A 13,186-nucleotide genomic window follows, 5' to 3' on the forward strand; every position below is an offset into this window, starting at 1 on the left:
ATTGTTGGTGGTGGTAATGATACGGTTGGTGTTGATGCTGATGATGTCGTTGACGTCTATGATGCTACTGGTACTGAAGATTGCGAGGTTGATGTTGTTAACAGTACTGGTTATGCTGCTGGTGCTGCTGCTGGTGTTTGTAACCTTCGCACCGTGTTCTCCAAAGCCGTCACACGAGCGCGAAGTTCGTTAATTTCTGCTAGTACACCAGGATGATTGGCGGTTGGAGTGAGCGAATGAACAAGATCCGAAATATGGGATAGGATATAATCGTGACGAGATACTCGAGAAATGAGAGAGAAAATGGTTTCTCGAACAGGTTCGCCGGTAAGTGCTTCAGGTTCATCGCCAATGGGGCAATTCGGTGGGTGAAAGGGATCACCTTCTTCTTGTCTCCAATAATTTAGTATACTACGAACCCATCCCCAATTCATCCAGAATAGATGATGAGAAATTGGTTGATCCATTCCAGTGACGCTGCCTTCGGAGCCTGAATGGAAATCCATATCAGCGTAGCTGTCGGAGTCGGAGGAATTCGAACTGGACGCGGAGTTCATCTTGTACAGTCGGGGAAATGAATTTTTGGTTTGGAATAGATTATAGGAGTTGGGTTTGGTATTCTTCAATACATAATTTACATATGTATTTATAATACTCAAAATCCCGTGAATTACGGAGAATCTTTGAAATTCGTCAGGCAATGTCTATAGCAACAGATACGCTAGGATACGAATTTTGTCTATACACTATCGATGCACCAAATGCAGTAAGACGTGTCTAGACTTAAGAATACTAAGCAGGCAATTCTTAAGGATGATAAGCAGATGATTTTCGACTAGATATGATAAGCAAAACTTTTGACATGTAGACACGGTCAAAGTCCAGACTCACTAATGCATCCTAACAACTACCAGTTAGACACACTAATGCAAGGCCTGGTTCGCTAAGACCAACGCTCTGATACCACATGAGACGACCCGACCCAATCCATAGGGACGAATACAATAACATATGATAACATTGCGAGGTACTTGACCTCTATATGATACATTTTACAAACGTTGCATTTATTCTTAAAAGGCAAACTATCATTACATCAATATTTGACATTTTCGTCTAACATTTCATAATATCCAAATGACCTAATCTGTCATTTACTTATTTATATTCTCTATTGAACTCCAATGACTCGAATGCAACGTCTTTGTATCATGGCTTAAAAGGTCCCAAGTAGTATCCTTAACATGAGCTAATGCACAGCGGAAGACTTAATTCATACCTGAGAATAACATGCTTTAAAACGTCAACATAAAGTTGGTGAGATATATAGGTTTGATGCTAGCAGCGTTATAACAATGGAACACAAGATTTCATATATAAACATTTTAATAAAAATATTCTAAGTGGTTGAGCACTTGGTAACCATACTTAACATTTAATCACGTCGCATATTCCCTTTATTATGAAATCTTACTACACCGTACCAAGGTGTAGTCACGAAACGAAGTACTGTGCAACCGTTGAATACTGGTCGTCCAGTCCGGTTGGGGTTGTCAGGCCCGATAGATCTATCAACAGGATTCGCGTTTACAATACCGCTGTAAATATTAGTTACCAAGCTACAGGGAAGTATGCCAGTGGTACAACTCAACGTAGAATATATTTTTCAGTTACTTGTGTCCATAGCGTAAAACATAAAATACATGTATTCTCATCCCGAAATATTTAGAGTTTAAAAGTGGGACTATATACTCACTTTTGTCTTGAAGATATGTAATTTCGACTTGGTCTCCGATTGATATCACGAACCTATCCATATATAATATATCAATACCTTTTCTTTTTAAACAATCGTCACATATATATACTTATAATACTTTTAATACTTTTAATAATTCCTTAGTCCGTAGTTAGCAGTCCGATGTTAGTAATTCAATTTTAATGGTTCATATTTAGTTGTTTAATAAACCCCCAGTGAAATAAATAAAACCCCCATCGTATATGTATTGGTCGAGATTAATCTTGACCCATGGTACCGGTGTTGTCAAATGACGTGTTGCGTACATAAAGTACCGGTGTTGTCAAATGACGTGTTGCGTACAATCATGGGATCTTATGATTAATCTTCTCGTATTGTTTACGGGTGATCCTGAACCATATAAAATTAAATTATGAGTACATATGTATAAAATATCATGTTACTTTAGGAAGATGTGATTTATTTAATTTTCTCCAATTATTTTCGTGGCTAAACTAGTTTTGGATATCCGATTTTGTTTTGGTCATAATTTCTTCGTTACAACTCCGTTTTCGTTGATTCAACTTTCCACTTCCTTGGATCGAGTCCCTCTTTAAGAATATGAACTGTAAATACCTTAGTTTGTATTCGAAATCATAGGTCATAGGTCAAATTTTGGTGAAACTTATGAAGTTAATCATTTTTGTTACAAAAACATCATTTAATGACCATTTTTCTAAAAATACTTATACTATGAATTAAATCATGAAATTTTTATGTGTTAACATATTCATAAGAAATATCATTTTTCCAGAATATAAACCTCCAATTCAAAGTTCAAGATGGTTTTTAATTATCCAACCCAAAACAGCCCCCGGTTGCACTCCGACGTCATAAAAATAGTTTTTTAAGGTATTCTTTGAAAAACCAAGTTATACCTTGTTAAATTAGCATATATTTAAGTTATATTACAGGTCTTGAAGTATTTTAAAAGTTAAGTTAGAAGGATCTATTTAGTTTGCAAACAAGTTTGAAATCATTCAAACTATGTTTTTGTTGTTAAAATTGTATACCATACAATAAGATAGCTATATATATATATATGAATCGAATAAGGTTATGAACAAAGTTACTACCTCAAGTTACTTGGACAAGATTGCTGTAAAAGAGGAGTAAAAACCTAGAACCAAAAGAGTGATGAAATTGGATGAAAGATTGGAAGCAACTTAAGACATAAACTTGAATTGAAAGTTGTATTTTTGTAGTGTTTTTGTTGATCTTTTTATGGTGGTGTTTAAGGTGATTCTTGAGAGGATTTTTGCTGGAGTTCTTAGAGAGACATGAGGCTAGTAAGTGTGTGTGTTTAGCTAGAGAAATGATGCTCCAAAAATTGAAAATGGATGCATGTATTTATGGTGGTGTAAAAGGTGTATAAATTTGTAATTTTGTGAAAAGATCTTTTAATCATGTGAAATTGTCATACTAAATAACAAAAGTAGTTACCTTATACATAAGGCATGAACAAGGGCTGGTTGGTGGTGATTTGATGTGTATATACCAATAGTAAATACGTATAGAAGCTAGGTATGATACGAGTACATATACTCTAGATATACGTATAGAAATCTTGTGAAAAATGGAATGAGGATTCAAATATAGCTATCTTTTGTGAATATACTTATATTGTTTTATGTATTTAAGTCTTTAAAAGTGATTAAATACATTATATATACGATATATGTATAAACATTATAGGTCGTAAGTATTTATGTCAAATAACGTTACGTATAGTTATCGTTTTGAAAGCTTAAGTTAGTAGTTTCAAAATATACTTATAACTTATTGTTATTAATACAAAATGAGATATTTAAACATCCTTAAATCATGTTAAATATGTATATATACATATATATACACAAACGTATAATTAACATATATTGTATAGTTCGTGATATCATCGGTCAAACTAGACGGTTAAACGTTATGTAAAACTCTTTTCAAAATCATAAATCTCAACAATTTAGATTGCTTATCATGTTGGTAAGTTTTAATTTATGTAAATATTAATCTTATAAGTGTAAAACGATCGGAAAAATCCGGGTCGTTACAGGTTGTTCCGAAATATATATAGATGTGTCGACATGATAGGTCGAAACATTGTATACGTGTCTATGGTATCTCAAGATTACATAATATACAATACAAGTTGATTAAGTTATGGTTGGAATAGATTTGTTACCAATTTTCACGTAGCTAAAATGAGAAAAATTATCCAATCTTGTTTTACCCATAACTTCTTCATTTTAAATCCGTTTTGAGTGAATCAAATTGCTATGGTTTCATATTGAACTCTATTTTATGAATCTAAACAGAAAAAGTATAGGTTTATAGTCAAAAAAATAAGTTACAAGTCGTTTTTGTAAAGGTAGTCATTTCAGTCAAAAGAACGACGTCTAGATGACCATTTTAGAAAACATACTTCCACTTTGAGTTTAACCATAATTTTTGGATATAGTTTCATGTTCATAATAAAAATCATTTTCACAGAATAAAAACTTTTAAATCAAAGTTTGTCATAGTTTTTAATTAACTAACCCAAAACAGCCCGCGGTGTTACTACGACGGCGTAAATCCGGTTTTACGGTGTTTTTCGTGTTTCCAGGTTTTAAATCATTAAGTTAGCATATCATATAGATATAGAACATGTGTTTAGTTGATTTTAAAAGTCAAGTTAGAAGGATTAACTTTTGTTTGCGAACAAGTTTAGAATTAACTAAACTATGTTCTAGTGATTACAAGTTTAAACCTTCGAATAAGATAGCTTTATATGTATGAATCGAATGATGTTATGAACATCATTACTACCTTAAGTTCCTTGGATAAACCTACTGGAAAAGAGAAAAATGGATCTAGCTTCAATGGATCCTTGGATGGCTCGAAGTTCTTGAAGCAGAATCATGACACGAAAACAATTTCAAGTAAGATCATCACTTGAAATAAGATTGTTATAGTTATAGAAATTGAACCAAAGTTTGAATATGATTATTACCTTGTATTAGAATGATAACCTACTGTAAGAAACAAAGATTTCTTGAGGTTGGATGATCACCTTACAAGATTGGAAGTGAGCTAGCAAACTTGAAAGTATTCTTGATTTTATGTAACTAGAACTTGTAGAATATATGAAGAACACTTAGAACTTGAAGATAGAACTTGAGAGAGATCAATTAGATGAATAAAATTGAAGAATGAAAGTGTTTGTAGGTGTTTTTGGTCGTTGGTGTATGGATTAGATATAAAGGATATGTAATTTTGTTTTCATGTAAATAAGTCATGAATGATTACTCATATTTTTGTAATTTTATGAGATATTTCATGCTAGTTGCCAAATGATGGTTCCCACATGTGTTAGGTGACTCACATGGGCTGCTAAGAGCTGATCATTGGAGTGTATATACCAATAGTACATACATCTAAAAGCTGTGTATTGTACGAGTACGAATACGGGTGCATACGAGTAGAATTGTTGATGAAACTGAACGAGGATGTAATTGTAAGCATTTTTGTTAAGTAGAAGTATTTTGATAAGTGTATTGAAGTCTTTCAAAAGTGTATAAATACATATTAAAACACTACATGTATATACATTTTAACTGAGTCGTTAAGTCATCGTTAGTCGTTACATGTAAGTGTTGTTTTGAAACCTTTAGGTTAACGATCTTGTTAAATGTTGTTAACCCAATGTTTATAATATCAAATGAGATTTTAAATTATTATATTATCATGATATTATCATGTATGAATATCTCTTAATATGATATATATACATTAAATGTCTTTACAACGATAATCGTTACATATATGTCTCGTTTAAAAATCATTAAGTTAGTAGTCTTGTTTTTACATATGTAGTTCATTGTTAATATACTTAATGATATGTTTACTTATCATAGTATCATGTTAACTATATATATATCCATATATATGTCATCATATAGTTTTTACAAGTTTTAACGTTCGTGAATCACCGGTCAACTTGGGTGGTCAATTGTCTATATGAAACATATTTCAATTAATCAAGTCTTAACAAGTTTGATTGCTTAACATGTTGGAAACATTTAATCATGTAAATATCAATCTCAATTAATATATATAAACATAGAAAAGTTCGGGTCACTACAGTACCTACCCGTTAAATAAATTTCGTCCCGAAATTTTAAGCTGTTGAAGGTGTTGACGAATCTTCTGGAAATAGATGTGGATATTTCTTCTTCATCTGATCTTCACGCTCCCAGGTGAACTCGGGTCCTCTACGAGCATTCCATCGAACCTTAACAATTGGTATCTTGTTTTGCTTAAGTCTTTTAACCTCACGATCCATTATTTCGACGGGTTCTTCGATGAATTGGAGTTTTTCGTTGATTTGGATTTCATCTAACGGAATAGTGAGATCTTCTTTAGCAAAACATTTCTTCAAATTCGAGACGTGGAAAGTGTTATGTACAGCCGCGAGTTGTTGAGGTAACTCAAGTCGGTAAGCTACTGGTCCGACACGATCAATAATCTTGAATGGTTCAATATACCTTGGATTTAATTTCCCTCGTTTACCAAATCGAACAACGCCTTTCCAAGGTGCAACTTTAAGCATGACCATCTCTCCAATTTCAAATTCTATATCTTTTCTTTTAATGTCAGCGTAGCTCTTTTGTCGACTTTGGGCGGTTTTTCAACCGTTGTTGAATTTGGATGATCTTCTCGGTAGTTTCTTGTATAATCTCTGGACCCATAATCTGTCTATCCCCCACTTCACTCCAACAAATCGGAGACCTGCACTTTCTACCATAAAGTGCTTCAAACGGCGCCATCTCAATGCTTGAATGGTAGCTGTTGTTGTAGGAAAATTCTACTAACGGTAGATGTCGATCCCAACTGTTTCCGAAATCAATAACACATGCTCGTAGCATGTCTTCAAGCGTTTGTATCGTCCTTTTGCTCTGCCCATCAGTTTGTGGATGATAGGCAGTACTCATGTCTAGACGAGTTCCTAATGCTTGCTGTAATGTCTGCCAGAATCTTGAAATAAATCTGCCATCCCTATCAGAGATAATAGAGATTGGTATTCCATGTCTGGAGATGACTTCCTTCAAATACAGTCGTGCTAACTTCTCCATCTTGTCATCTTCTCTTATTGCCAGGAAGTGTGCTGATTTGGTGAGACGATCAACTATTACCCAAATAGTATCAAAATCACTTGCAGTCCTTGGCAATTTAGTGATGAAATCCATGGTAATGTTTTCCCATTTCCATTCCGGGATTTCGGGTTGTTGAAGTAGATCTGATAGTTTCTGATGCTCAGCTTTGACCTTAGAACACGTCAAACATTCTCCTACGTATTTAGCAACATCGGCTTTCATACCCGGCCACCAAAAATGTTTCTTGAGATCCTTGTACATCTTTCCCGTTCCAGGATGTATTGAGTATCTGGTTTTATGAGCTTCTCTAAGTACCATTTCTCTCATATCTCCAAATTTTGGTACCCAAATCCTTTCAGCCCTATACCGGGTTCCGTCTTCCCGAATATTAAGATGCTTCTCCGATCCTTTGGGTATTTCATCCTTTAAATTTCCCTCTTTTAAAACTCCTTGTTGCGCCTCCTTTATTTGAGTAGTAATGTTATTATGAATCATTATATTCATAGATTTTACTCGAATGGGTTCTCTGTCCTTCCTGCTCAAGGCATCGGCTACCACATTTGCCTTCCCCGGGTGGTAACGAATCTCAAAGTCGTAATCATTCAATAATTCAATCCACCTACGCTGCCTCATATTCAGTTGTTTCTGATTAAATATGTGTTGAAGACTTTTGTGGTCGGTATATATAATACTTTTGACCCCATATAAGTAGTGCCTCCAAGTCTTTAATGCAAAAACAACCGCGCCTAATTCCAAATCATGCGTCGTATAATTTTGTTCGTGAATCTTCAATTGTCTAGACGCATAAGCAATCACCTTCGTTCGTTGCATTAATACACAACCGAGACCTTGCTTTGATGCATCACAATAAATCACAAAATCATCATTCCCTTCAGGAAATGACAATATAGGTGCCGTAGTTAGCTTTTTCTTCAATAACTGAAACGCTTTCTCTTGTTCATCATTCCATTCAAATTTCTTCCCTTTATGCGTTAATGCAGTCAAGGGTTTTGCTATTCTGGAAAAGTCTTGGATGAACCTTCTGTAGTAACCAGCTAGTCCTAAAAACTGGCGTATGTGTTTCGGAGTTTTCGGGGTTTTCCACTTTTCAACAGTTTCTATCTTTGCCGGATCCACCTTAATACCTTCTTTATTCACTATGTGACCGAGGAATTGAACTTCTTCCAACCAAAATGCACACTTTGAAAACTTAGCGTACAATTCTTCCTTCCTCAATACTTCTAACACCTTTCTCAAATGTTCACCGTGTTCTTGGTCATTCTTTGAGTAAATAAGTATATCATCAATGAAAACAATGACAAACTTGTCAAGGTATGGTCCACACACTCGGTTCATAAGGTCCATGAACACAGCTGGTGCATTAGTTAAACCAAACGGCATGACCATAAACTCGTAATGACCGTAACGTGTTCTGAAAGCAGTCTTTGGAATATCATCTTCTTTCACCCGCATTTGATGATACCCGGAACGTAAGTCAATCTTTGAATAAACAGACGAGCCTTGTAGTTGATCAAATAAGTCATCGATTCTCGGTAGTGGGTAGCGGTTCTTGATGGTAAGTTTGTTCAACTCTCGATAGTCGATACACAACCTGAATGTACCATCTTTCTTCTTGACAAACAAAACAGGAGCTCCCCACGGTGATGTGCTTGGTCGAATGAAACCATGCTCTAAAAGTTCTTGTAATTGGCTTTGCAGTTCTTTCATCTCGTTGGGTGCGAGTCTGTAAGGAGCACGAGCTATTGGTGCAGCTCCTGGTACAAGATCTATTTAAAATTCAACGGATCGATGTGGGGGTAATCCCAGTAATTCTTTCGGAAATACATCAGGAAATTCTTTTGCAATGGGAACATCATTGATGTTCTTTTCTTCAGTTTGTACTTTCTCGACGTGTGCTAGAACAGTATAGCAACCTTTTCTTATTAGTTTTTGTGCCTTCAAATTACTAATAAGATGTAGCTTCGTGTTGCCCTTTTCTCCGTACACCATTAAGGGTTTTCCTTTTTCTCGTATAATGCGAATTGCATTTTTGTAACAAACGATCTCCGCTTTCACTTCTTTCAACCAGTCCATACCGATTATCACATCAAAACTCCCTAACTCTACTGGTATCAAATCAATCTTAAATGTTTCGCTAACCAGTTTAATTTCTCGATTCCGACATATATTATCTGCTGAAATTAATTTACCATTTGCTAATTCGAGTAAAAATTTACTATCCAAAGGCGTCAATGGACAACTTAATTTAGCACAAAAATCTCTACTCATATAGCTTCTATCCGCACCCGAATCAAATAAAACGTAAGCAGATTTATTGTCAATAAGAAACGTACCCGTAACAAGCTCCGGGTCTTCCTGTGCCTCTGCCGCATTAATATTGAAAACTCTTCCACGGCCTTGTCCATTCGTGTTCTCCTGGTTCGGGCAATTTCTAATAATGTGGCCCGGTTTTCCACATTTATAACAAACTACATTGGCATAACTTGCTCCGACACTACTTGCTCCGCCATTACTCGTTCCGACACCATTTGTTCCTTTCGTTCTATTAACCCCTGGTCCGTAGACCTCACACTACGCCGCGCTATGACCATTTCTTTTACACTTGTTGCAAAATTTGGTGCAGAACCCCGAGTGATTCTTTTCACACCTTTGGCATAGCTGCTTCTGATTGTTGTTGTTGTTGCGGTTATTATTGTTGTTGGGATGATTGTTGTAGTTGCTGTTGTTGTTATTGTTGTTGTTGTTGTTGGGCCGTTTGTTGTAGTTGCGATTGATGTTGCGATTGTTGGGATAATTGTTGCGATTATTGTTGTAATTGCTGTTGTTGTTGTATTGGTGATTCTTATCACCGTTTTCCTCCCACTTTCTTTTGACTTGCTTCACATTGGCCTCTTCAGCAGTCTGTTCTTTAATTCTTTCTTCAATTTGGTTCACGATTTTGTGAGCCATTCTACATGCCTGTTGTATGGAGGTGGGCTCGTGTGAACTTATATCTTCTTGGATTCTTTCCGGTAATCCTTTCACAAACGCGTCGATCTTCTCTTCCTCATCTTCGAATGCTCCCGGACACAATAGGCACAATTCTGTGAATCGTCTTTCGTACGTGGTAATATCAAATCCTTGGGTTCGTAACCCTCTAAGTTCTGTCTTGAGCTTATTGACCTCGGTTCTGGGACGGTACTTCTCGTTCATCAAGTGCTTGAATGCTGATCACGGTAGTGCGTACGCATCGTCTTGTCCCACTTGCTCTAGATAGGTATTCCACCATGTTAATGCAGAACCTGTGAAGGTATGCGTAGCGTACTTTACTTTGTCCTCTTCAGTACACTTACTTATGGCAAACACCGATTCGACCTTCTCGGTCCACCGTTTCAATCCGATCGGTCCTTCGGTTCCATCAAATTCCAAAGGTTTGCAGGCAGTGAATTCTTTGTAGGTGCATCCTACATGATTTCCTGTACTGCTAGATCCAAGGTTATTGTTGGTATGTAGCGCAGCCTGTACTGCGGCTATGTTTGAAGCTAGAAAAGTACGGAATTCCTCTTCATTCATATTCACGGTGTGTCGAGTAGTCGGTGCCATTTCCTTCAAAATAGTTAAATGGAACAAGTTAATCATACAGAATATTAAGAGTAGTTAATAGTATTTTGTAGCATAATATGAACTCATTTATAAAAGCTTTTTCTTCATATTAGCGTTTTATAAGTTTAAATTCGGGTAGTACCTACCCGTTAAGTTCATACTTAGTACCTAATATACAATTCAACTACTACAATTCTATATGAAAAACTGATTATAATAATATTTCGCGTTCAAACTTTTATACAATATTTTACAAACTTACAATACCGCTTATTTTACATAAAGCATGAAATATAGCACACAATAACTTTGATACAAGATAGTTGTGAAGATAATTCTAGCTAGTACACAAGTCGTTCAGCAAAGGCAATAAAGACACGTAATTCATACGTCCAGAAACAAGTCATGCATTCTGGTTTTACTAGGACTACTTCCCATCCTTGGTCTTGTGCAACATAACCGTTATGGCCGTTGATAAGACAGCGTGTTGTAACGTCGTCAAAGGGACGAGGGTTACGTAATGTCCAACAGTCCCGTAATAATCTAAAAACCTCATTTCTTACCCCAATTACCGACTCCGTCACTTGTGGAAACGTTTTGTTTAATAGTTGTAGCCCGATGTTCTTGTTCTCACTTTGGTGAGAAGCGAACATTACTAATCCGTAAGCATAACATGCTTCTTTATGTTGCATGTTAGCCGCTTTTTCTAAATCACGAAGTCCAATATTCGGATATATTGAGTCAAAAGAATTTCTTAACCCGTTGCGTAAAATAGCATTTGGGTTCCCCGCAATATATGCGTCAAAGTAAACACATCGTAACTTATGGGTTTCCCAATGTGATATCCCCCATCTTTCAAACGAAAGTCTCTTATAAACCAAGACATTCTTGGAACGTTCTTCGAATGTCTTACAAACTGATCTCGCCTTAAATAGTTGTGCCGAGGAATTCTGGCTGACTCTAGACAAGATTTCATCAATCATGTCTCCGGGTAGGTCTCTTAAAATATTGGGTTGTCTATCCATTTTGTGTTTTTAAACTGTAAAATAGACAAGAGTTAGATTCATAAAAAAAATACTTATTAATACAAGCAATTTTTACATATATCATAAAGCATAAGAACACTATATTACATATATTACACCACACGAATACAACTATCTTATTCCGACTCGCTCGTTTCTTCTTCTTCGGTTTTGGTTCGTTTTGCCAAGTTTCTAGGGATATATGATGTTCCCCTAATACGAGCCGTCGTTGTCCACATTGGTTTAGAAAAACCTGGTGGTTTAGAGGTTCCCGGGTCATTGTTACAACTTAAGGACTTCGGGCGTTGACGATACATATAAAGTTCATCGGGGTTGGAATTAGATTTCTCTATTTTTATGCCCTTTCCCTTATTATTTTCTTTTGCCTTTTTAAATTCAGTTGGGGTAATTTCTATAACATCATCGGAATTCTCGTCGGAATCCGATTCATCGGAGAATTGGTAATCCTCCCAATATTTTGCTTCCTTGGCGGAAACACCATTGACCATAATTAACCTTGGTCGGTTGGTTGAGGATTTTCTTTTACTTAACCGTTTTATTATTTCCCCCACCGGTTCTATTTCTTCATCCGGTTCCGATTCTTCTTCCGGTTCCGATTCTTCTTCCGGTTCCGACTCTTCTTCCGGTTCCTCTTCGGGAACTTGTGAATCAGTCCACGAATCATTCCAATTTACATTTAACTCTTCATTATTATTAGGTGAGTCAATGGGACTTGTTCTAGAGGTAGACATCTATCACATAATATCAAACGCGTTAAGAGATTAATATATCACATAATATTCACATGTTAAAAATATATAGTTTCCAACAAAATTTGTTAAGCAATCATTTTTCAAGTAAACACGGTCGAAGTCCAGACTCACTAATGCATCCTAACAAACTCGATAAGACACACTAATGAAAAATTCTGGTTCTCTAAGACCAACGCTCGGATACCAACTGAAATGTCCCGTTCTTATTGATTAAAAACGTTCCATATTAATTGATTTCGTTGCGAGGTTTTGACCTCTATATGAGACGTTTTTCAAAGATTGCATTCATTTTTAAACAAACCATAACCTTTATTTCATCAATAAAGGTTTAAAAAGCTTTACGTAGATTATCAAATAATGATAATCTAAAATATCCTGTTTACACACGACCATTACATAATGGTTTACAATACAAATATGTTACAACAAAATAAGTTTCTTGAATGCAGTTTTTACACAATATCATACAAGCATGGACTCCAAATCTTGTCCTTATTTAAGTATGCGACAGCGGAAGCTCTTAATAATCACCTGAGAATAAACATGCTTTAAACGTCAACAAAAATGTTGGTGAGTTATAGGTTTAACCTATATATATCAAATCATAATAATAGACCACAAGATTTCATATTTCAATACACATCCCATACATAGAGATAAAAATCATTCATATGGTGAACACCTGGTAATCGACATTAACAAGATGCATATATAAGAATATCCCCATCATTCCGGGACACCCTTCGGATATGATATAAATTTCGAAGTACTAAAGCATCCGGTACTTTGGATGGGGTTTGTTAGACCCAATAGATCTATCTTTAGGATTCGTGTGTCAATTAGGATGTCTGTTCC

The sequence above is a fragment of the Rutidosis leptorrhynchoides genome, chromosome 9 (genome assembly GCF_046630445.1).
Source record: "Rutidosis leptorrhynchoides isolate AG116_Rl617_1_P2 chromosome 9, CSIRO_AGI_Rlap_v1, whole genome shotgun sequence".
NCBI lineage: Eukaryota > Viridiplantae > Streptophyta > Magnoliopsida > Asterales > Asteraceae > Rutidosis > Rutidosis leptorrhynchoides.